This window comes from Tachypleus tridentatus, chromosome 7 (assembly GCF_004210375.1).
Source record: "Tachypleus tridentatus isolate NWPU-2018 chromosome 7, ASM421037v1, whole genome shotgun sequence".
In the NCBI taxonomy this organism is placed as follows: domain Eukaryota; kingdom Metazoa; phylum Arthropoda; class Merostomata; order Xiphosura; family Limulidae; genus Tachypleus; species Tachypleus tridentatus.
The window spans coordinates 32,577,771-32,599,623 of NC_134831.1; the positions used below are offsets into that span (position 1 = coordinate 32,577,771).

At 30.1% G+C, this 21,853-nt stretch overlaps 1 long non-coding RNA gene across 3 annotated transcripts in view; it reads left to right on the top strand.

Annotated features, from left to right (window-relative positions):
- Positions 1–2,894: 2,894 nt before the first annotated feature.
- LOC143255382 (uncharacterized) overlaps positions 2,895–21,853 on the top strand; it is a 30,202-nt gene continuing 11,243 nt past the window's right edge. The window contains exons 1-5 of one of the 3 annotated variants that reach the window (XR_013030580.1): positions 2,895–4,066; positions 6,370–6,468; positions 14,174–14,320; positions 15,508–15,626; positions 20,596–20,730. This is a non-coding gene — a long non-coding RNA (uncharacterized LOC143255382). The remainder of the gene's footprint in view (positions 4,067–6,369; positions 6,469–14,173; positions 14,321–15,507; positions 15,627–20,595; positions 20,731–21,853) is intronic. The other 2 variants (XR_013030579.1, XR_013030578.1) reach the window with 2 other exon arrangements.

Genomic DNA, 21,853 nt, shown 5'->3' on the forward strand with positions numbered 1-21,853 from the left:
TATTGTATTCACGTATTTTTTTCTTGTTTTATTATTGAACAAATGAAGGGTTAATCGTTTATTAATAATGATTCATGTTAATTAAGGTTCTTCTGAATGGGAAAGTAAGTAGACTTTGTCTGTAATAACATTTAAAACAAAAGTAAAGCACGTCTCGAACATCCAAAGTATTTGGAACTGGCTTGTTCTTATGCTTAATATTTGAGTTTCTTTGTTTGTTTGCAGTTAAACACAAAGCTATGCAATAGGTTATCTGTGCTCTGCCCATAAAAGATATCGAAACCCTTTTTCTAGCAGTGTAAGTCCGCAGACGTAACACTGTGCCATTGGGAAGCTAATCTTTGGGAGTAAACATTTTTACAGTACAATGAGTGATTGTATACAGCGGTGTTTAAAACAACAGATTTTACAAGCTCAGGGTAATTAAACAGCATTATACTAATGATTCATTGGCATCAGTAAGATTTTGTATTGGTTAAGCACGAAGATACTCAATAGGTTCTCTGTGCTGTGCCCCCCGCTAGTACAGCGGTATGTCTTCGGATTTACAACGCTAAAATCAGGGGTTCGATTCCTCTCGGTGGGCTCAGCAGATAGCCTGATGTAGCTTTGCTATAAGAAAAAAACACAAACTCTGTGCTGTACACATCATGAGTATCGAAACCCGAATTATAGCGTTGTTAGCCTGCAGATTGCCAATGGATGTTTATCTGTTGGAAAGGGAAGATACTTTTTGGCCACAAAGTAGAAAAACTGTAATAGAATTTCGAATAATTTCAAAATTATTTGTTTATTTATATTTACTTTAAAAACGAACAAATACATCATCAGATATTTAAGATGTAAACCCTCGAATTTAAATTTAGCAACACTTTGGTTGATATTTTCTTTATATACATACATCACATGCATATGCCACTTGATTCCGCAAGGAACATAGGGCCGCAATCGCTGCGGTTTCTGTAACAGGTTTGGTTTTTAAGTGAGTAGGTTGTTAACCTACTGCACAACCCCCAACCTGGAGGACAATTTCTCAGCCCATCGAGGGGAATCGAGCCCCTGATTTTAGCGTTGCACATCCGGAGACATACCGCTGTATTAGCGGGGGGCATTTTCTTTAGCTTAAGTATTTTATTTTTGCAACGGTTGATAAAATTTGCATTCGTAAAAAAAAATAAATTGTTTTTTGTTTCTGTACGTTTAGAGCGATTTTATTTTTCTTCTATCAAGCTAATTTATTTTTTGAGATACATATTACCTTCCCGTTACACCTTTCAGGCGTGGAGGCGTTGCAGTGTAACAGTCAATTCCGCTATTTGTTGGAAAAAGAGTAGCCCAAGACCTGGCGATGGGTGGTGGTGACTAGCTTCCTTCCATCTAGTCTTAAACTGCTAAATTAGGGACGGCTAGCGCAGATAGCCCTCATGTAGCTTTGCGCGAAATTCAAAAAACAAAATTATAGATCGTTTCTTTAAATCAGGGATCACCAAACTACAGCCAGCGGACCAGATATGGCCCTCGAGGTCATTTTGTCCGGCCCGCCAGCAGCTAGCTTCTTGGAAATAAAAAGTGGCATAAAAATGTCCGACTGTCATAACAAAATAAATCACACCGATGGACGCTTTAAGCTGGAAAACACAAGACGTTATGATAAAAAGAATCAAGGCTGTCACGCGCATTTTTAACCAATAGGAAAATTCTTCATTCGTCCTTGCTGCCCATTTATTCACATCGAGGCACGAATTTATGAAAGCATTAGGATTTCGAAAACAAGAACAGACTTAACCCTCGTTCTATCGACTCGTTTTGTAAGTTCAGCATCCGAGGGTTACCACTTCAGCAAGCTCATTTCTCTTATTAGTCGGGTTATGCGCTTTTCGTAACTCGTTCTTAGGTAAGTGTCGTGGCAAACGTACGTTTCAATATATTTTGTTTGTGCGTTCTTGAACCTGTACAATACGTTTCTCACTGCGTTCTGTTTTTTATTTTCAGATCCTGTTTTTTTTCACCCATCGTTATGGCTGCTTTTAAAAGAAGAAAAGTAGACTCTGAGTGTCGTGCTTTTAATGAAGAATGGGCAGAAAAGTACTTCCTTGTGGAAACATAAAACCAGAAAGCTACTTGTGTGATATGCACCGAAAGTGTTGTCGTTTTGAAAGAGTTCAATCTTCGGCGTCACTATGAAACAAAACACATATCAACATATTTGAAATTTTCAGGAAAGCTCCTTTCTGAGAAATTTGAATTCACGAAACGTGTTTTTGAATCTCGAAATAATCTCTTCACGAGAAAGTTTACTGAAAATGAATCTGTCACTCATACAGATCCGTAAGCGTTAGCCAAGCCTCATCCATGAATAGTGGAGAGGAAGATGTTTCTGTGTAAGGTATAGAGGTAGAAGAAGAGGTTGATGAATCAAGTGTCAAATTACTGAATACAATCGGACATTGCTACATTTAAGATTGTGTTGGTATGCAGAAAGTATATATTTTACAGACATAGATGATAAATGTTTCTCAAAACGTAATTTTCTTACTACAAATTGAATTTGAAGAGTTGAAACTGAAAATGTATGGGAAGAAGCCACTATTAACGTTTTAAAAGCATGAACAATAAATTTGCAAGAGATAAAGTAAGAGTAAAAAGAGTTGAGACCATCTGCTCTGAGTCTGAGATGTTAAATTTATATAGGTAAAAATGGCTGGTATGGATTGAGAAAATTTTTATGTAGAGGAGGTTCCCAAAGAAAGAAAGAGGTAACTACCCGATAGCTGACCACATGTTTGAAGGAGGTTGTGTAATTGAGTGTCGGAATGTAGAGAGCGTGCTTGGATGTTTGATTATATAATTTTATATTATTTATTTTATTATTATTATTTATTACATTATTTTTAATATAGGTATAAAGGTGTTCCTTTGTATCGGTTTATTTTGGGCTAGAGTTGTTGTATAAGTAGGGCTTCTTTAATTTTGCGTTTGTTTATATTTGTTCCTTTATTTAGTATTTGGGTGTTTTTTATGGTTATGTTGTGTTTATTTGATTTGCAGTGTTTGAAAATGTGTGAAGGTGACTTTTTGTGTTCTTTGAATCTGGTTTCCATTTTTCTACTTGTTTCTTCAATATAGAAGTCGCGGCAGTTATCATATTGTATTTTATAAATAATGTTGGTATGGCGTTTGTCAGTGTAGTTTTTACATAGTATAGACATTAGTTTTGTGCCTAGTTTTGGTATAAATTTGGTATTAACTGTAATGTCATATTTTGTTACTAGTTTTTGCAAAATGTTGGTTATTTTTCTGCTGATGTCGGGAATATATGGTATACAACAGTATATGGTTTCGTGATTTTTTAATTCGTGGGATATATTTACTTTTGTCAGTTGGCTTTGATTTTTGTCTTGGTGTGTGCGCGTATAATATTTTCTACGGTTTGTGGAGGAAACTTATTGATGTTGATGAAGTATAGTTTTATTTTGTGTAATTCTTCGTTAATTTTATCTGATGAGCATAGTTTTATGGCTGTGTTTATTTGGTTTCTTAGTATGTTGAGTTTTTGTTTTGTTTCATGTGCTGAGTTCCAAGGAATATATAGTCCAGCATGGGTGATTTTTCGGTGGATTTCTGTTTGAAATTGTGTATCGGTTCTTGTAATTTTGAGGTTAAGAAATTATATTTGATTGCTTTCTTCTTGTTCACATGTGAAGTTGATGTTGGGATGTATAGAGTTAATGTGATTGAAAAAAATTAAGTGTGTGTTCTGTAGATGTGAATTATAGTACGTAATACTTTGTTATGGATTACTGGCCAGATACTAACAAGTGTATTCTAGACTATGTTTCGGCGAAGTTTTTCATCTAGTTGAAATATGGAACAGAACTATTTAACTTTATGATAATTTTACGAGTAACGTTTATTTTTTAGTCTTAAAGTATGTGATAAAGATCACGTAAGCTGCTGAGTTTTTTTTATTGTTGATTTTACGATCCTATTAATTGTCAGTTTCATATTTAAAATTAAAAGCACATAAATCCGAAATGGACAGTTTAAGAAGAATCAGGAAAAAAAGGTACTGAATTTGTGTAATTTTTGTTAAAATTTAGAATTTTAATGTTTCGAAGACTAGGAATTAAATTAATGCTTGTTGTATTCTCTTTTACTTTGTATACCTAACATCGTCAAAGCATTTTAGTAACTATTTAAACAACAAGTTTAACATTAATATTAGAAAATTAAATACTAGGTTTGAATAATATCCAAGTTATTTATATTTTTTATTAAAAGAAAGAAAGCGTTTGGAGCTATCTCCATTTGTCGGATCGTACAGTTTACAATATTAGTATTAGATCTATCATATTTTAACACTACATTCGCTATTAGGTCTCTTAGTTGTTTTTTCAAGAAGAAATGTTGAGAAACTGAATAAATAACATAATATTAAAAACGCAATATGCCTAATAACTGTAATTATGGTTGGACAGCTAATTACATGATGTGATTAGTGAACTTAACTTGTCTCCTTTTGAGACCTTTTATAGGCTGTTTCAAAATGAGTTAAAAATAAATTTCATACAGCATGTGGTAAATTGGTTAATCCTCATCCTGAGAATAGGTCATAGGGCTTATGTCACATTTTCACAGTTATATTTAAAGTGTAACTATCTCTTTAATATCATTGTATATGAATAAACATTCACATCAAAGCATGTTTAATAATTAAAATATTAATATTACATAAGTTTTAATTTCTTAATTTTATAAGTAAATACTTTTAAAAAATCCTCAAACTCCCATAATATGAAAATTGTGTAATTTACTGTCTAGTTCTTGTCTCTTCTCTTATTTATTTTCTTCTCCTAAAAGTAGATGTGGTAGAAATTATTTGTTGTAACATAGTTATTGCTCAAGCAAAGCATATTTTTAAAGCCTTCAATATAAATAATTTACAGAGCCATAAATAAGAAAATCAGATCCACTTACCACACCTGCCTCTCACATTCTTTCTTTCACAAATTACCAGTAGTTCTTTCTGTTGTCATACACTATATTTATTTGTATGCAATAAAAAGTCAAAGAGTTAATCTAACAAATTATATATTATATTACTTTGTTTTTTTCTACAGAGAATTGTTTATTTTCCCTCCAGTTCAAACGTTATTATTTCCGTGTGAAACATTGTGATGAGCTTAACTGAAATTTTATCTCGTAGTTGGAAAGCCAGAGAAATTGTGATACTTGTAGGAGATTGTTTGTTTTCCATGTTTTATTATTTTGTGTATGTAAGTGCATTAATTAAACAAATCAAAAATTTTTAGCCTGTTTATACCACTAATACAAAACACTAGGCTTAAATTTTGTTGAAAACAAAAAAATTGATGATCCAGTGAAGTACTGTAATTTTTTGTTTTTCACATTTATTTTTTATTCATTATAATGAAAGTAAATAAAATGTAAAAACATAGAAACTTGTTAAATTAAAGAAGGTTTAATTAGGTAAAATAAAGAAAAATAACAATAGTACTACAAATGCTTCACAAGGTATGCTTGTGAGCAGTTCATGAGTTACATTATTTGATCATGTAATATATGATACACTTTGTCATGGGATTTTCAACTTTTGTGGTGGGATTATTAGTTAGACACAGTTCAAAGAGCAATAAAACAAAAATATTTTAGTAGAAATTATATTTTTACAATATTTAAGCTACTTATGATAAAATCGTAGTTTTCTGTTAGAATTTGCAGTCATTATGGAAAGAACATAATGATAATATTGATTTGTTTCCTTTTTTTTATCATGGTGTTTATGAGGAGTGTCAAACTGAACAAATGCATAGAGAATTAGGGTAGAGAAAATAGAAGATAGAATATGAAGTTTTATTGTGAAAAACTTTTGATATTTATTAAGAAGTTTTGGAGATTACACAAATGAAATTTGATAATTTTGAGATGAAGGAAATTATTTTTTATCTTATGTAAGAACCACTTTATACTTGGAGCAGTCAATACTTTGATTTCTTTCTGGTATTTGTATACAAAAATCTGGTAATGTTTACTGAAAACTTGTGAAATTTCAAAGATACATAAAAACATTAAGTCACAATATGAAAACTAAAGGTCAGTTTGGGGCCACAAACCAAGTCGATTTCAGTGAGCTCGTGGTAAGAGTGTTAAAATAAGAAAAAAAAGTTATTTATATTACTGAAAAACATATTTTTGGACTATTATCTTAAAATTTTCAAACTTTTTGAATTGTGTGAAATATGTTTTAAATCATATATTTATTTATATTTTTACTCACAATACCATTTGTATTGAAAATAGATAATAAGAAAACCTCAGTAAGGTCACATCTTATTTCTTATGTTTCAGTACTGCACAGTTGGTGTAAACTTTGTGAAAATTTATACCCCATGGGAAGTTTTAACCCGATATGCTGAAATAATAAAGATGAAAATGCCGATAAAGGAGGTAAGATGATTTAGTGACAGCTTGTTATATAGTTTACAAGGAGTATTTGTTCATTGTTTTGTGAAGATATGTTAGCTTATTATGAGACTGACGAAAATCTGATGGAAGTTTTACCAGTATTTAGAATTATGTTAAAAACTTGCACTATATTAATTATAACCAAATATTTATGTAATTATTCTTTTTCAACTTTGTATATTCTACTTCAAATTGTCTTACTGCTTCAACTTTATGCAAGTTTGAACTAAAACATATTAAATAAATTAATTAATTTATATAAGTTGAGTATATTAATGATGTGAATAAAAAAGTATCTTCAAACAAAACACTGCATCACTGATATTATTAATCAGAGCTGAAGTTATTAAACTATTACTGTATTTAGTTGTTATACAATTATTTCTTTGTAAATTCATGGATTTCCCTTTTTGTCTGGTGGAATGTGTTAAGTAAGTTTGTTTCCTTTGCATGACCATAAAATACAGTATGATGTTCCTTCTTAAATGATGTTCAACAGCTGTGTGACACTACATGTTGTTAATCCACCACTGGAAGTAGTTCTTTAATTTGATTTTGTGATTACACTGAAAGGCTGCTAAGGGTGTTAAGAAGAGAACAGCTTTTGATTTTCTCATTTTTGGATTTAGTAAAGTAAAATGCAAATACATTCTGAGCATTTATAGACATTTGTGAAGAGGTAATTTTAAAGCAACATATCAAGGGAGTTGAAATCGGTTATGTCTTAAATGTTGCATTTTGTAGAAAAGAAATATTACATATATAGATAGGTTTTTTGTCTATCATCACATCCATCCTAGTTGATAAATCCTTGTGTTGAAAAAATGTTTGTGTTGGCACAGAAATGTTACATACAAAAGATGGATTTAAAATCCTGTTTTTACATACTTTTAATTTGGAATCTATAATAAACTAATTAAGAAAAATTTACAGTTTAATGTGACATGAAAAATTTCTTCATGAAGTTCCACATAGTGGTTATATTCCCAGTCTTTGCTGCTCCTGAGATATCTTAATGTTAAATGTATGTGTAATGAAGAGGTCAATGGAGCAGTACTAACTTATGAAATTGTAAAAGATATATCATAGCTAATATAGTTTGCTAATTTTTTTCATATACATAACAGGATCAATTACTTTTTATGAAATATTAACGAGTTTTATTTGTTCCACAATTTTTTGCATACAGTTGTCAGCCATAAAACTTAACTACTGATTGTATAATAACTATAGCAGCAACAGTTTGAAATAATTTTCAAAATGTTTGGCAAAAGTTGTGCATTTTTGTTTGGATTAAAATGATAATTATAACATTCTTTTATTATTTTGGAAATGATCGTGTTATTATAGTATTCCTTTGATATTTTGTATACATCAATGCTGAAATATTACACATCAGATAGGGCATAAAATACTGAGATATGTGAATTCTGATGAATCATAAGTTAGAAAAAATGTTCTTTCTTGTTCTCCTTTCATTTTGGAGATTAATGTAAATTTTGGAAGCAAAATATATAAAAATAAATATAATTATATTAATAATTTGAGAAGTGTTTCAAATAATTGAAATGTTGTCAGTTTTTTCTTTACTGTTATTACAACACTTAATACAATTTTTATAATGCTGAATCAACTACTACTTGCCACCTAAGTTATGTAAAACAATATAAAGCCATGGTTTAAGATATGGATAGATTTGAGATTTAAACTCTTAATGTAGCATCTATGCTATGTTTGTTTGTATATGATTTATTTTTGACAAGTAGAAAGCTTTTATTAATAACAGACGAACCTGTGGACATTGGCTTTTAAAAACTTAGTTTATGGTGATTATTGGTTTTGAATTAAAGGACATAATGGGTATGTTATTGAATGGAATTGCTTTAATTCCAGCATTACTGCATCTTTTCCATGTAATCAGACATTGATTTTGTGGTATGGCTGAATACTTTTAAACTTTCATGAACTTCATATCATTGTTTATTATCTTTAGAGTAGAAGGATACATTTTCCTAAGCCAAATTTTTATGTTTGCTCTGTACTTGTTTGGGATGTGGTTTTGAAGCTTGTTACTGTTTTTGAATGTATTCTTGCAAATTCTTTCATGGCTCTTATATGGTTTTAAATTGTTTTGCTCTTCTAAATATTCTGTATAAACATCTTTCCTCACAGAGGACTGTGATGTATTTCTCGAGTGTATTCAGTAAATCCTTTCACAGCTGTATTTCACTGTCAAATTATTTAAACTGTGTTATCGTGATAAACATTTCATATCAATATTCTTCTTCATAAAGGGCTTTGACAAACATTCTTGAGTCTGTTCTGTAAGAATACTTGTGACATTTAATATTGTCAAGGGACCATAGATTTGCCATAAACCAAATGTATGAAAGTTAATCATTTTACGTACAGTGCTGTAACTCAAATCTATCACATCATACTAGAACATTAACATGCAGATCTTTCTTTTAAAGTGTGATTAATCATCTGTATTAGTAATAATGACTTTCATTTTTTTCATTCTCTAAATTATAGCAGATACCTATTTATATCATCTTTTACAAAGTGGAACCTGATACTTAACATTCACTTGAAAAGTAAATTACAAAGGAGATAACTCATTATATTTGCACTTAAGCATTTTTTTTTTACTGCAATGACTTTCATTCATTCTGAAGCAACTAGTCCTAAATACCACTTATATTCTTTAAATATGTTTACAAATGTAGGTGTACTGTGGTGAATAAAGGAAAATTCAGTCATATAAATTACAGCCCCCTACTACAAGGAGTTTAGTTTTCTACTTTGCCCTTTTCTGGGGTTACTGATTAGGGGAGCTGATTTCCAATAAACTAAAGCATTCAAATGATAAGCTTGGCTTCATGTTTTTTTCTTGCTAAAACATATGGTATGTATATATGATTATGAGAAAAAGAGTCAACATTATTCTAAAGACCACTGTCACTCCTTGTACCATCCTTAATTGCTACGTAGCATAATACATTCCACTGGTGGGAACTTATTCAATGTTACATCATCACTGTTTACAAGGAAGGGATGATAGGAGGATGTCAACAGTATAATGTGGAGTTGGTGTGATAATAACTATTGTTGTGATACAATATTTTAACAGAAGGCTACAACAAAGTCAAGACTATTATGTAACTAATTTGAATATCTGATACAGGGCAGCTGTCCACATAAAACAGATGAAAATCAACTCAGTAATAGATATTGCTAATTAAATATACGGTTTTATATTTTTGCTTGTAATCTCTTTTTTGTTGTTGTTGTTGTCAGTTGAGTATTGTTGTTTGTTAGTGATATTCTTGGTTGTAATTCCAGTAATACCTCATGATAATAATTAGCTTAGGTGAGTTAGGATAGACTTAATTCCGTATAATAAGCTAGCAATATAAATTAATTTTTATAATTAAAATGTCATGACAAAGCTAGTGCTAATAAAAATAGATTTATAAAACAAACTAACAAGTACTGGTACCACAAAAATCCATAAAACAATTCTTCACTTTGTGCATTCAAGATTCAATAAATTAGAAAAATAACTAAAGTTCATGCAAGAACTATTTCTTTATTGCAGAACATAGTTTCAAATAAAAATACTCTGATAACAAGAACATTACTTCACTGTGGCTGCACATGTGTGTTTGATTATATCTTTATTGATGTAATGTGTAAGTACAGGAAGTAATGAATAAAGTCAAACTGTAAGAAGTAGCTGGAAAGCTAACATCATTATTATTATTATGACTAAGAACAAGATGTAACACTAATGGTAAATACATTTACTATAACAAAATTACTGTTAATACTGTAATAATACACCATGCAAAGAACATGCTTTAATCATATAGTAAGATATTAAAAAGAAGTAAAGCTAATTGTGGCTGCAATATAACAGTGATTCATTATCACCTTAAAATTAATTTTAGAGAAATTAAATTGTTGATTGTTATCTATTATAATTTATCTCAGATCAGTCTCCAATTTATTATTTACCTACATAATGTATTGCAATTTCAAACAGCTGGAAATTTTAATTTAAATGTTAATTAAATGTTGATATGTATTAAATTTATGTCATTTGTCAACACGATTGATACACACAAAAGATATTTAATGTCCTTGTAGATATACTAATGCCATAACTTAATTCACTGAAGTTAAACAGGTTGTGATGTTCAGTATCTATAAACATTCCTGATCAAATTCTATAGTTTTCTGATTAATAAGCATTAATCACAATTATAGCTTCTGTGGCTTGTAGTACACTGATTGTAGTGATAAAAAAAATTGTTCTGCCTCTTGGTGCATTGATTTATATGGTTTAAGGAGATATTCTTGAATGTCAAACCATTTTCAAAGATGTGTAAGCATTTTTGTAAAACAAATATTGTTGATTCTTACTCTCAAGAATCTTCTACAAAGTTAGAAAACAGCTGGGACTTGCACAATACACATCCAACAATATACACTACAAGCATCAAATAGAAAGAAATGCAGGCATCAAATGCATAACAGTAAATCTGTTGCATGATGTGTGAAAGATTTGAAAAAAGTTTTATTATTTTGTAAAACTGTTACTCGTGTTATTGGTGGCAAAAAAGATTATTGGATTTCTAACAATGTTGAGAAAATATGGTGTTTGCCTTGTGATAGAGGAAACATCATTTGTGAAACATTAGAGTGAGCATATGAGCTCTGTCTGTGAAATCTTGTAATGTTGTTTAACCAAACTGTTATTTGTTAGTATAGAATAATATGCTTTGATTTTTTTTTCTTTTCCCAAAGTGAATTCTGGCAGATATGTTTGATAGTGTTTAGAACTCTGATCATGACTTTCACAAACACAACTAATATGCAAAGATTATTATAGCCTCTCTTACTTAGATTTATTGTGTAAAATATTGAAGTTGGAAGAAATATAAATCTGAAACTTGTGAAAATAATTTCTATAGCTATTTCCTGTATTTGTTGGGAAACATGTTGGACGAACGGTTCATGTTAAGTAAAAATACATAGCTTGTAAGACTTTGTCTGTTTTAAAACTGTGATAACTTTGATGGAAAATATTGTCATAGAAAGATCCAACATTAAGTATTAATTCCTGTCGTTTGTAAAATATATTGAAATTATTTATGAATGATATTTTTTAAATTTTAATTAAAAGAAAATGGTGTAATTATTACTAAATCAAATGTTTTTATTTTGTTTGGTTTTTTTTAAATTTTGCACAAAGTTGCATGAGGGCTATCTGTGCTAGCTGTCCCAAGTTTAGTAGCGTAAGACTAGAGGAAAGGCATCTAGTTATCATCACCCACTGCCAACTCTTGGGCTACTCGTTTATGAACAGATAATGGGATTGACTGTCACATTATAATGCCCCCACCACTGAAATAGTGAGTATGTTTGGTATGATGGGAATTTGAACCTGCGACCCTCGGATTACGAGTCGAGTGCCTTAACAACCTGGCCATGCCGGACCTAGTGGGAGTGTCAACATCATCATGGCTAGGAAGCAGTGGTGTAGACTGATTGAAGAATGTTGTCAATGTTGTTTGTCTAGCATGCTCACTTTTTATCTCTATAAAGTTCTTTATACAAGATTAGGGCACATTCAACATTGTGTTCAATTATTAAGGTTCAATCACAATTTTGGTCTGGATTTTGACAGTTTGATAAAATAGTAAAAATGAATTTGACAGCTTTTTCTGTTTTAAAAACAATTATTATTCTGGTTCTTAGTCGTCTTTCTATTCATAAGCAGCCAATTTTGGTCAGTGTTTTATCAGTTCTTCATTGGAAATTTGTTTATAGTATGATTTCAGTAAGTCATTGATGAGCTGCTTTTCAATTCCACTAAAATCCAAACTGATGTGATTTTTGTTTAACAAGAGGTTGAAAATTGTGCACACATTCTAGCCAGTTTTTTTCCAAACTGCATTCATGTTGGAGATTGTTACCTCTTTACGTTCTTGATGTTGAATGGTTTCCAGAAACCTCTGATCTAGGTGTTTCTGTTGCTGTCCACTTCCCCTGATCATTTATCTAAAGATTTGTCATAAGTAATATGCTTTAAAAGAGGCTATGATGTATTGATTTATAGGTTGGATCAAAGAAGTGGTGTTTGGAGGAAGAAACTCCACAGAAATGTTTGTTGATATGTAAATTAGGTTGTTAGGGTGATTTGGTGAGTTGTCATCAACCACTAGTGATTTATGGGAAGCATTTTCCATAGAAAAACATCTCTCTACTGCAGGACAGAAAAAGTTGTAAAAAAAATCCTCAAAAATTGTTTTTGTTGTTTAAACCTGCTCTGTCTGGCATCTTCTTCCAATATAGATCAATGTCTTCAATGTTGAAAACTTGATGGGTCATATATCCTCTTTATTCAATAATATCTTTTAAAACTGGTTGGCACATTGATGTTGCTTCCTTGTCAGCACTTACCACCTGTAGGCTGTGAAAATTATGCTCTTTTTTTTTTTTTTAATCTGTCAAGTCAGCCTTTGCTATCCATTATCTTCGGGCAATACTGATTTAGTAACTTAACAGATGCAGGTGTGTAAGACTCAGCATTTTGGATAATTTTCTCTTTCTTGATAGTTGCTGTAGTTGATGGTGAGAACTTAAATGCTTTGGAGTTTTTAGTAAATCTCTGGCTTTCATCAAACTTCTTGATGGTTTCCAGTTTTGTTGTTACTGAGAAGGCTTTTCTTGCAGTTTTTTGGCTTACTGCTGGCACTGGAATCACTTGCAGTACACTTACTAATCATTTTGTATTTAAGGACAGAGTACAGTCTAAATGAAACTTTATAAGTACATTGGTTGACACCTTTCACAATCCAAACAAGAAGCTTGAGATGTATTAACTCTTAGCACATGGGCTGGTTAAACTAACGTGTCATGACGTTTTATTAAGTTACATTCAAAATATAATTAAACCACTAAACTACCATGATGTACGAACAAACTTGACAACAAACCATAGATGATAATGCAGCTTTTAATATATAAATTTTTTTTAGTTCTTAATAATATAAGAAAATATTTAAAAACAATTTTAAATTACCCTAGTGTGAGAATTTGAATATTTATTCTTCAGTTATTACCTCTTTTGAACTTTCCCCTTAAACTATGAAATGTTATGTAAAATGTCATCAATCTTCTAAATCTTTATCTTATATCCTTCAATCATATGGAACTACAGAGCAACCAATGAAAATGCAAGAACTTCTTGCCACACCTGCCTTCAACTTGCTCAAATTTACAAATTGCTAATACATTTTTCTGAGGCTAAGTCCTATTAAATTTATAACCAATAGGAAGTCTAGAATACAAATAATTGATTAAAGTGTGATTCATCCTATATGATCTTACAAATAATTGATAAATTTAGCTAATTAGAGAGCCAGAGACAGTGAGATATTTTCTCAATGACAAACTGGATATATCCTGCTTCAAACATAAATTATTGTGATATTATATTTTCCTTCCTTTCTTTCTCTCTCTTTTGAAGAATAGTATTAGTTTTTCAACAGATTTTCCACTGGTTATAAATTATGTTGTGATAAATTTATTATACATTTCACATGTATTTCTGAGGAGTTCAGTATCTCTAAAATCATACACCAGTTTAAAAATGTTATTTTTGTATTTTTTTTAGGTACCAGAGTTTCAGTATTCAAGGGGTGATGAAAAAAAATTAAAAAGAGGTATAAGTGGTGTTTGTCATTCAATTTCAAACCTCTTTGCCTCCAAAATATCAGAGGCAACGGTTTACAACTGAATATAGAAGAGCTAGGGAATACTTGTAAGTACACATGTTTGGGCTTTTTCGATTTTATTTGCTATAAATCTTTGTGATTTTTAGTCAGGTGATATTCTGTACATTGAGTGTTTTAATATTTTTTAATGTTTGGTTAGTTTTGTATTTTGGCCAAAGCAACTTAAGGGCTAACTGCATTAGCCATCCCTAATTTAGCAATGGCATACCAAAGAGAAGACAGCTAGTTAGTGCCACCTACTACCCACTCTTGAACTACTCTTTTTATCAACAAAGAGTGTAATGGATTTTAATGTTACAACATCCCAATGGGTAAAAGTATGAACATGTTTGGGGACAACAGGGATTTGAACCCATAACCAACGGATAGTGAGTCAAACCATTACCATCATTTCTTTTCACTATGGGCTTGGTTGAATCTGCCAAGTTTGTGACCTTAAATTTATCTTTATAGTTTCACCACAATAATTTCTAAAACATTTTGTGTATCTTTATAAAAATTTCATCAACTGTGAATAATCATTAAATCATTTGTTGAGAAAAACATAATTTATAATGAAGTCTCTTTCACTGCAAGAGTCTGTGAATATGTGGAATCAGAAAATTGACTACTGTGGGTGCAAAGTAGTTATCATGTAGATTAAAAACACTTAAATCATCTGAAATTTAAATTTAAACATCATAAATAAACTTAAAACATTTTAGTCAGTAAACCTAGACTGTATTTTGTATTATTCTACCCAAACTCTGTATGAGGTTTGTCAGTATGACCAATCTTGTAACCATTAAAGTAAATCAAAATTATCTTTTTTTTATTTGTAAAGTTTGTTAGAAAGGATCTTAGATTTAACAAAGGATTTGTCTTTATTATTAAGCCTGTATGGTTCATCAGCTTCTATATTAAACACTTTAGATTGACAAGTAAGATCTATATAACAGTGCATGCAATGTTACATCAGAATAAGATTAATAACATAAATCATAACATCCTTTACTGGCCCAGTACAGGTTTCCAGTAAGAAAAGAGTATTGTCATGTCACTACATCTGTATTATTATTTAATGTGATATACATCTTAAGGAACTCTAATAGTTAATTACTTTGTAAATGTGACTTGTTGCTCTAACAGATGAAAGAGGTTTGTAATTTTAAAAATATTTTGTACATGCATGTTCATATTTGTGTAAAAGTTATTTTTACTGGTCTTGTTAAAGATTTCATGTTCCAGCAAAGAAAGAAGATTTTTTCAACCCAGCCCAACGTGCCCAAATTGTGGAATTCATTTTGAAACGGAAGAGATTCAGTAATAACGCAGACGAATCTCCTGCATTTGGCAAGTGAAAAAAAAATTTTGTAATATATTTTAACATAATATGTATTTAATTTCCTTTCTGTATAATTTACTGTGCATCAGAATTACTGAAAAAAATTCATAAGTTAAATTTATACTTTTTGAAAATAAATTTCTTTATTATGAACTGAGTCATTAGATAATCTGGAAGAGAAAACTAAATTTTTTCAATTAATTTTATAAAATATGAAATTCTTTTGTGTGTCATACTTATATGTTTTTCCCTTGTATTTTAAAATGATAACATTTAGTGATGAGTTTATAATAATTAAAATGTATGTAGTTAGCTTTTTCTGAGAGGTGCTAAAGGTATAAAAAAAGTTTCCAAACAAAGCAAACTTTTGAAATTGACTTTGTAATAATTTCTATAAGTCTTCCAACTATTCTAAAAGGTAGTTCATTATGTTTACTTGTAATAAAGTTTTACACAAAGTACCATCATATACAAGTGGTGATACAAATTTCAGTTTTGAGTACAAATTAGCTTTCATAAATTGTTTGCTCTTTTGCTGTGACCTCTGCTGTGGGTGATTCAAAGTGTTCGTGCCTCAATCGCCTACTGTGCTGTACACAAAAATGAATTAAACACTTTTATGGAGAGTCTATGTTAATAAATTTAGTTTTTAGTTCACTTTTATTTTTTTGGCCAATCAGTTTTAACTTTTAAATTTTGAAAAGTAACATAACAAAGGTTGTAAGATGTAACTTTTCTATATCAAGTTAGGATTTACTAACAGGAACAGCAAGCTACTAAAATTTACCTTAAGATAGAAACATGAGCTAAATATAATTACAAGTAAGAATCTGAAATTTGCATAGCTTACCTTTTTGATTTACTGATATGTCCTTAAATTATTTAGTCCAGCATGGTCAGATGGACAGGGCACTTGAATCACAGTCTGAGGGTTGCAGAGTTAAATTCCTGTCACACCAAACATGCTTGCCTTTCAACTGTGGGGGCATTATAGTGTAACAGTCAATCCCACTATTCATCGGTAAAAGAGTAGCTCAAGAGTTAATGGCAGGCAGTGATGACTAGCTGCCTTCCCTCTAGTCTAAATTAGGGACATCTAGCACAGATAGCCCTCAAATATTTAGTAGAAATATTGTTAAGAAATTTGTTAATTAACAGTTACAGTGTGTATTTTTAGGGCTAACATTTAAATATGTGCGTCTTAAAATACCCTTTGGGTTATAATGATTCATACTTATCATCATTATATTTTGTTTTGACCTTGCACTAACCAGCTGCTGATTTATTTTCTCATGTATATATAAAATCCCAAGATGGAATGTCCACCTGAACTTTTCTGTCATATTAAACTTTACAATTTAAATTCAGAGACTTGTATTTTTTAATGTAGTTTGACATAAGACTGTTAGCGTGTACTAGAAGTTCTGTTATTTATCACATGATGTGAACAGTTAATGAATCTAATTTTACATAGCAAACTGACTAGAAGTGTGTAATATTCATAAGTTAATACACAGAAAGCAAGAACCTATAATTATTAGAATGTACTGATTGATCAGTTGGCTACCTTTGTTTATTAACACTGGATAATATCTCGTAAGTTTCAACTGGATTAAGTTTTAGTCCTAAAATTAATTGTGCTGAATAATATTCATAAATATAAAAATTAATAGCCATAACTGTATTGTACACAAGTAATCAATATTTATATTAAAATATTTCTCATAAAGATCTATCTGTGAATTTCCAAAGCCTTAAATGAATCAGTCTGAGTGAAAGTTTTCATGCTAAAAAGTAAACAAAATACTTCTTTTCAAAGCTATTTTTCTGGCAGAACTTTATATTTTATCTACTATTTTTTCAACCCTAATACTAATAGTAATGAAATTACCAATGTGCAGTGAAATGAGAAACTGAAAAATATGAAATATAATGAACAAACATGTTTTTTCCTCTCTGAATGCTAGGTTTTCTATTTTCTTCATAGTTTCAACTTAGTATTTTCCCATACTCTTCTTTTAATTTTATGGTTTTACTACCTGTATATAGAACCACTGTCTCCTGTCTAAAGCTTAGGAAGTTGTAATATTGACACATTAACTGATGTATAAAGAAATAGCAGTACATCAGTGGAAAACTAAAGATGTTATGAGAACAGTATAATTATGGTGTTAGAAAAACATGTGAGTTCAAGAAATCTTAATAGAAATGAATAAAATCCCAGTAACCCTGGTTATTCCTGATACAATCACACAGAAGTGGAAACCAATGCACAGTTTATTCAAATAATTTCAGCTATGGTCTACTCTGTATTTTATGTAGAAAGTAAGCAACTTTCCCTAATGTTTAAGTCAGTTCTATACAGTTAGCATTGTAACAGGCAAAAATATGACGTTATGTGTTGTGATATAATACATAGAGTCTTTTGATAATAAACAGTTTGGAAAGAAGTCTGCTCTTAGACTGTAACCCACTATAAGTATTGAAGGTGTGTGTGCTTTTGTATTTGGACAATATACTGTACAGGTCATTCAAGATGCTATAAAAACATGTAGGTTCAAGATGTCTTGATAGAAATGAATAAAAACCCCATAATTTGAGCACTTTTGAAAGGTGGACCTTTCTTCACTTACAAATTGGAAATGGTGGTGTAATCAAATGAGTGATATACATATAAAGTTAGTTTAGTAACATCAGGAAGGTCATCTGGTTTGTCAAGAAATGTCTATTTCTCTATGTTCTGGTGTAAAGGTCTCATTTCCAGTATAATGTAGCCAATGGTGAGAATGTATGTGAAAGGGTGTTAGGAATATTTTACTTTAGAAATGGCTGAATATGTGTGCATTTAAAACTGTATTTAAACATTTAAGTAAAGTAAAGGTGACACCTGGAGACAGGTTGGAAAAGATATACTAATCAGTTTGTAAAAAAAGTATATGAAAAATGGTATGTTTTAGTAAATTCAGCTTTTACAATACAAGAAGAAATAAGCAAAGAATAAAAATAATTTTTGTGATAGGGTTTTCCTGTAGTTTGTAATTAATATTATTTTCCAGTAAAGTGCACTTTAACATATTTTATTAGTTGTCATTATACTTGGAGATATTTCACTTCCTGTATCAGTAAAATAATAGTTATGTTGATAATTTACTTTGACATATTATTAGGGGAATGTGATTCTTCAGATGACGGCTCCTCGAAATGGTTATTGAACAACTGGGCTTCATTTTCGGCAATATATAAAAACAACCTCTTGATGACATCAAATGAGTGTTAATAAGTAATTACCTGGACAGAATTTTTTTAATATAAAAAATTACTTGGTAAAAGTTTTGAGTTCAACCTAAAGATTGAAATTACCAAAAAAAACATCTTATATTTGTATGCCATGTTTAGAGTCTCGGTTGGAGTTTTATTCATACTGGTTGTGTTTTGAAAGAGTTCATTCCAAATACAATAATTATATATAAGGAGAGTCAGTCATGATAGGAGGCAGAGAATTCTCTCATGTTGCTAATGTATTATTTTTATTGAGCTATAAAATTCTATAAAGATGTGGTAATAACCAAAATATATGTAGATCTAATAGTATTAGTATGTAGTTAATCAAATGTTTCTATTATATAATATAGTTTCAATTTCTGAATTTCAAAAGTAAAATTTAATTTGTAACGTCTTAGTGTTCACTTTTCTGTATCACATGATAGCAATTGTTTGTTTCAAATTGCTCAACTTAGATAGTCTTTTCACTTGTATTTGATTAACTGAGATCGAATACAACTTTCAGACTTACAGATTTTCCTAATACAAAACATAATGTTATAGTTACCAAGCCATCCCATAAAGCTCTGTTCTCTTACATAGTCTTTCAAAAATGTAAATAATTCTTTCTCTCTTTCTGTCTTTGACACTTGCTATTACATCATTGATAACCATTAGAAAATAAATATTTGATATTCTGTGTTACGTATAAAGCCATCTCGTTCACAGGCTGGCTTTTAAGTTTTTCGGAACATAGATTCAAATTTGCTATCACTATGTTTAGTTTAACCAGCTAAGGAAATTGTTTTAATGCACAATGTTTGGTTAGAAAACCAGTTAAATTGTAATAATTATAAGACATTGTATGCTTTGTGTTTATTATTGTTTGTGCTCTGAATTGTGTGTTTGAAATTAATAAATAACTTGGGAAATAAAACAAAAACAGCCCCATGGAAAATTTGGGTTAGCATCTCTCAATACTTCAAGTTTTTGACAACAAAAGAAATTACAGCATTCACAATTAAGTACCAGATTTTTGTTATTTTTTATGCACATATTTTGTTTGTTATAAAAAAAAAATACTTATTAGGTAACATTAGAAAATATGAATGAAGAAATAGATTAATTTATTTTGCAATATATGTATATACGTAAGAAGATCGTGTGTATTACATAATTGTATGCTGTAATTTGAACTAAGTGTATACATGGTGATTCCTAGGTTATTAAATAGGCTTAGTATATTGGAAGTTGTCATATTCAACTGATGCAAGCCTGACGATAGTCAAGATAAATAATGATAAGCTTTTATTGTAATCTGCAGGGATATTAAATAGGAAAAATATTATTTCATGTTTTTTTTGGTGTGGTTACAAGGTTAAACAAATGGCCTAAGCTCATGTAGTGTAAGGATAGAGAAAACAATGCATAACATATAAATTTTACCAAAAATAACTTGATATTCAATTGGAAGATTCTAGAAGCTATGCAAATGAAATTTGGAAACTGTAATATTAAAGATATATAAATTTTATTAATTTTAGCATGAAAACCACCTTGCTCTCATAATAGTCAGAGATTAAAATTGAGACAAATCTGTATAAAAAAAAAAGGTTCTTATGGATGGATTTTTTGGAGTTTCTCATTAGTTATTGTATCCACTATATTTTGTTTGATAAGAATCACTTCATTGTTTGTTCCGTTCAATTTTTTCAGGGAATATTTTGGAGTTAAGATAGGCCTCTACTTTGCTTGGCTGGGATTTTATACCTGCATGCTGATCCCAGCTTCAGTAGTAGGAGTGCTGTGTTTCCTCTATGGGTGCTTCACCTTGGTGGGTGATGCTCACAGGTATGAATAAGGGGAGAAAAAGTTATCAAACAGTTTATTTTTATAACTCATGTTTGATCATTTTCTAAATTATACCTCGGATAAATCGGTTACTTAAGAGATATGTGATTGATGGAATGTAGTAAGTGATTAATCACTGGACTAATTAATCAGTGTTTAGCTAATTAATTATTTTCACACAAGACATTTGTAGCTGGAATAATTGCAAAGAATAATTATTGGAACCATTAATTTTTATTGATTGATATGTTTTGAACCATTAATGTACCTTAAAATATTTTTAATAATTTTTGTGATAAATTGATTTAAACATAATTTCAGTTAATCGGTTATTTTATGTGGCATTATCATTGAAATTGATAGTTGTATATTATGATTGATTTAAATGTTCAGCTGTACTGTGTTTATTCTATAAACTTAAAACAAAACTGCATTATTTTTTTACAATAAGGACGTTTGTGAGTACTACAGAGACACAATTTTATGTCCTCGGTGTGACATAAAAGGATGTAAATATGGACAACTTGGACAGACATGCACTTTTGTCAGAATAACACATCTTTTCGACAATGGTGCTGCTGTATTTTTTGCTGTTTTTATGTCACTCTGGGATAAGTATTATATAGATTTACATGTTAAACTTATATAAATAATATTCTCTTCTACAGTCTCTGTTAGAGCTTTCATACACAAAATATCAAATTTTTTGTTATTTAGTTTTAAGACTTTTTTAAGTAATGCATTTCTTGTGCCTACTTTCTTTTAGCATGTTGACTATCCAACATGCATAGTAATTTTGATTTTAAGATTAAAAATACTTGAATGCATCAGAAAATGTTCAAATTTTACATATACAATTTTTATAACCTCCAGATAATTATCAAACATTTTTGTACAGAAAAAAGTTTAATGTTTTGTGTGTCATTTTTACTAATGAAACTCTGTATGGGCCTGATAGATTTGACCATTATAAACAATTAGGAAATTAATATAAATAATGTCTTTTTTCATTCTAGAATAACTACAAACTATAACTTGTATAAAATAGCTTAAATTTGATAACATTATACATTTATATACAAGGGGAGGACAAAAAAGTGCTCCTCTCTTGAAAATATTAATC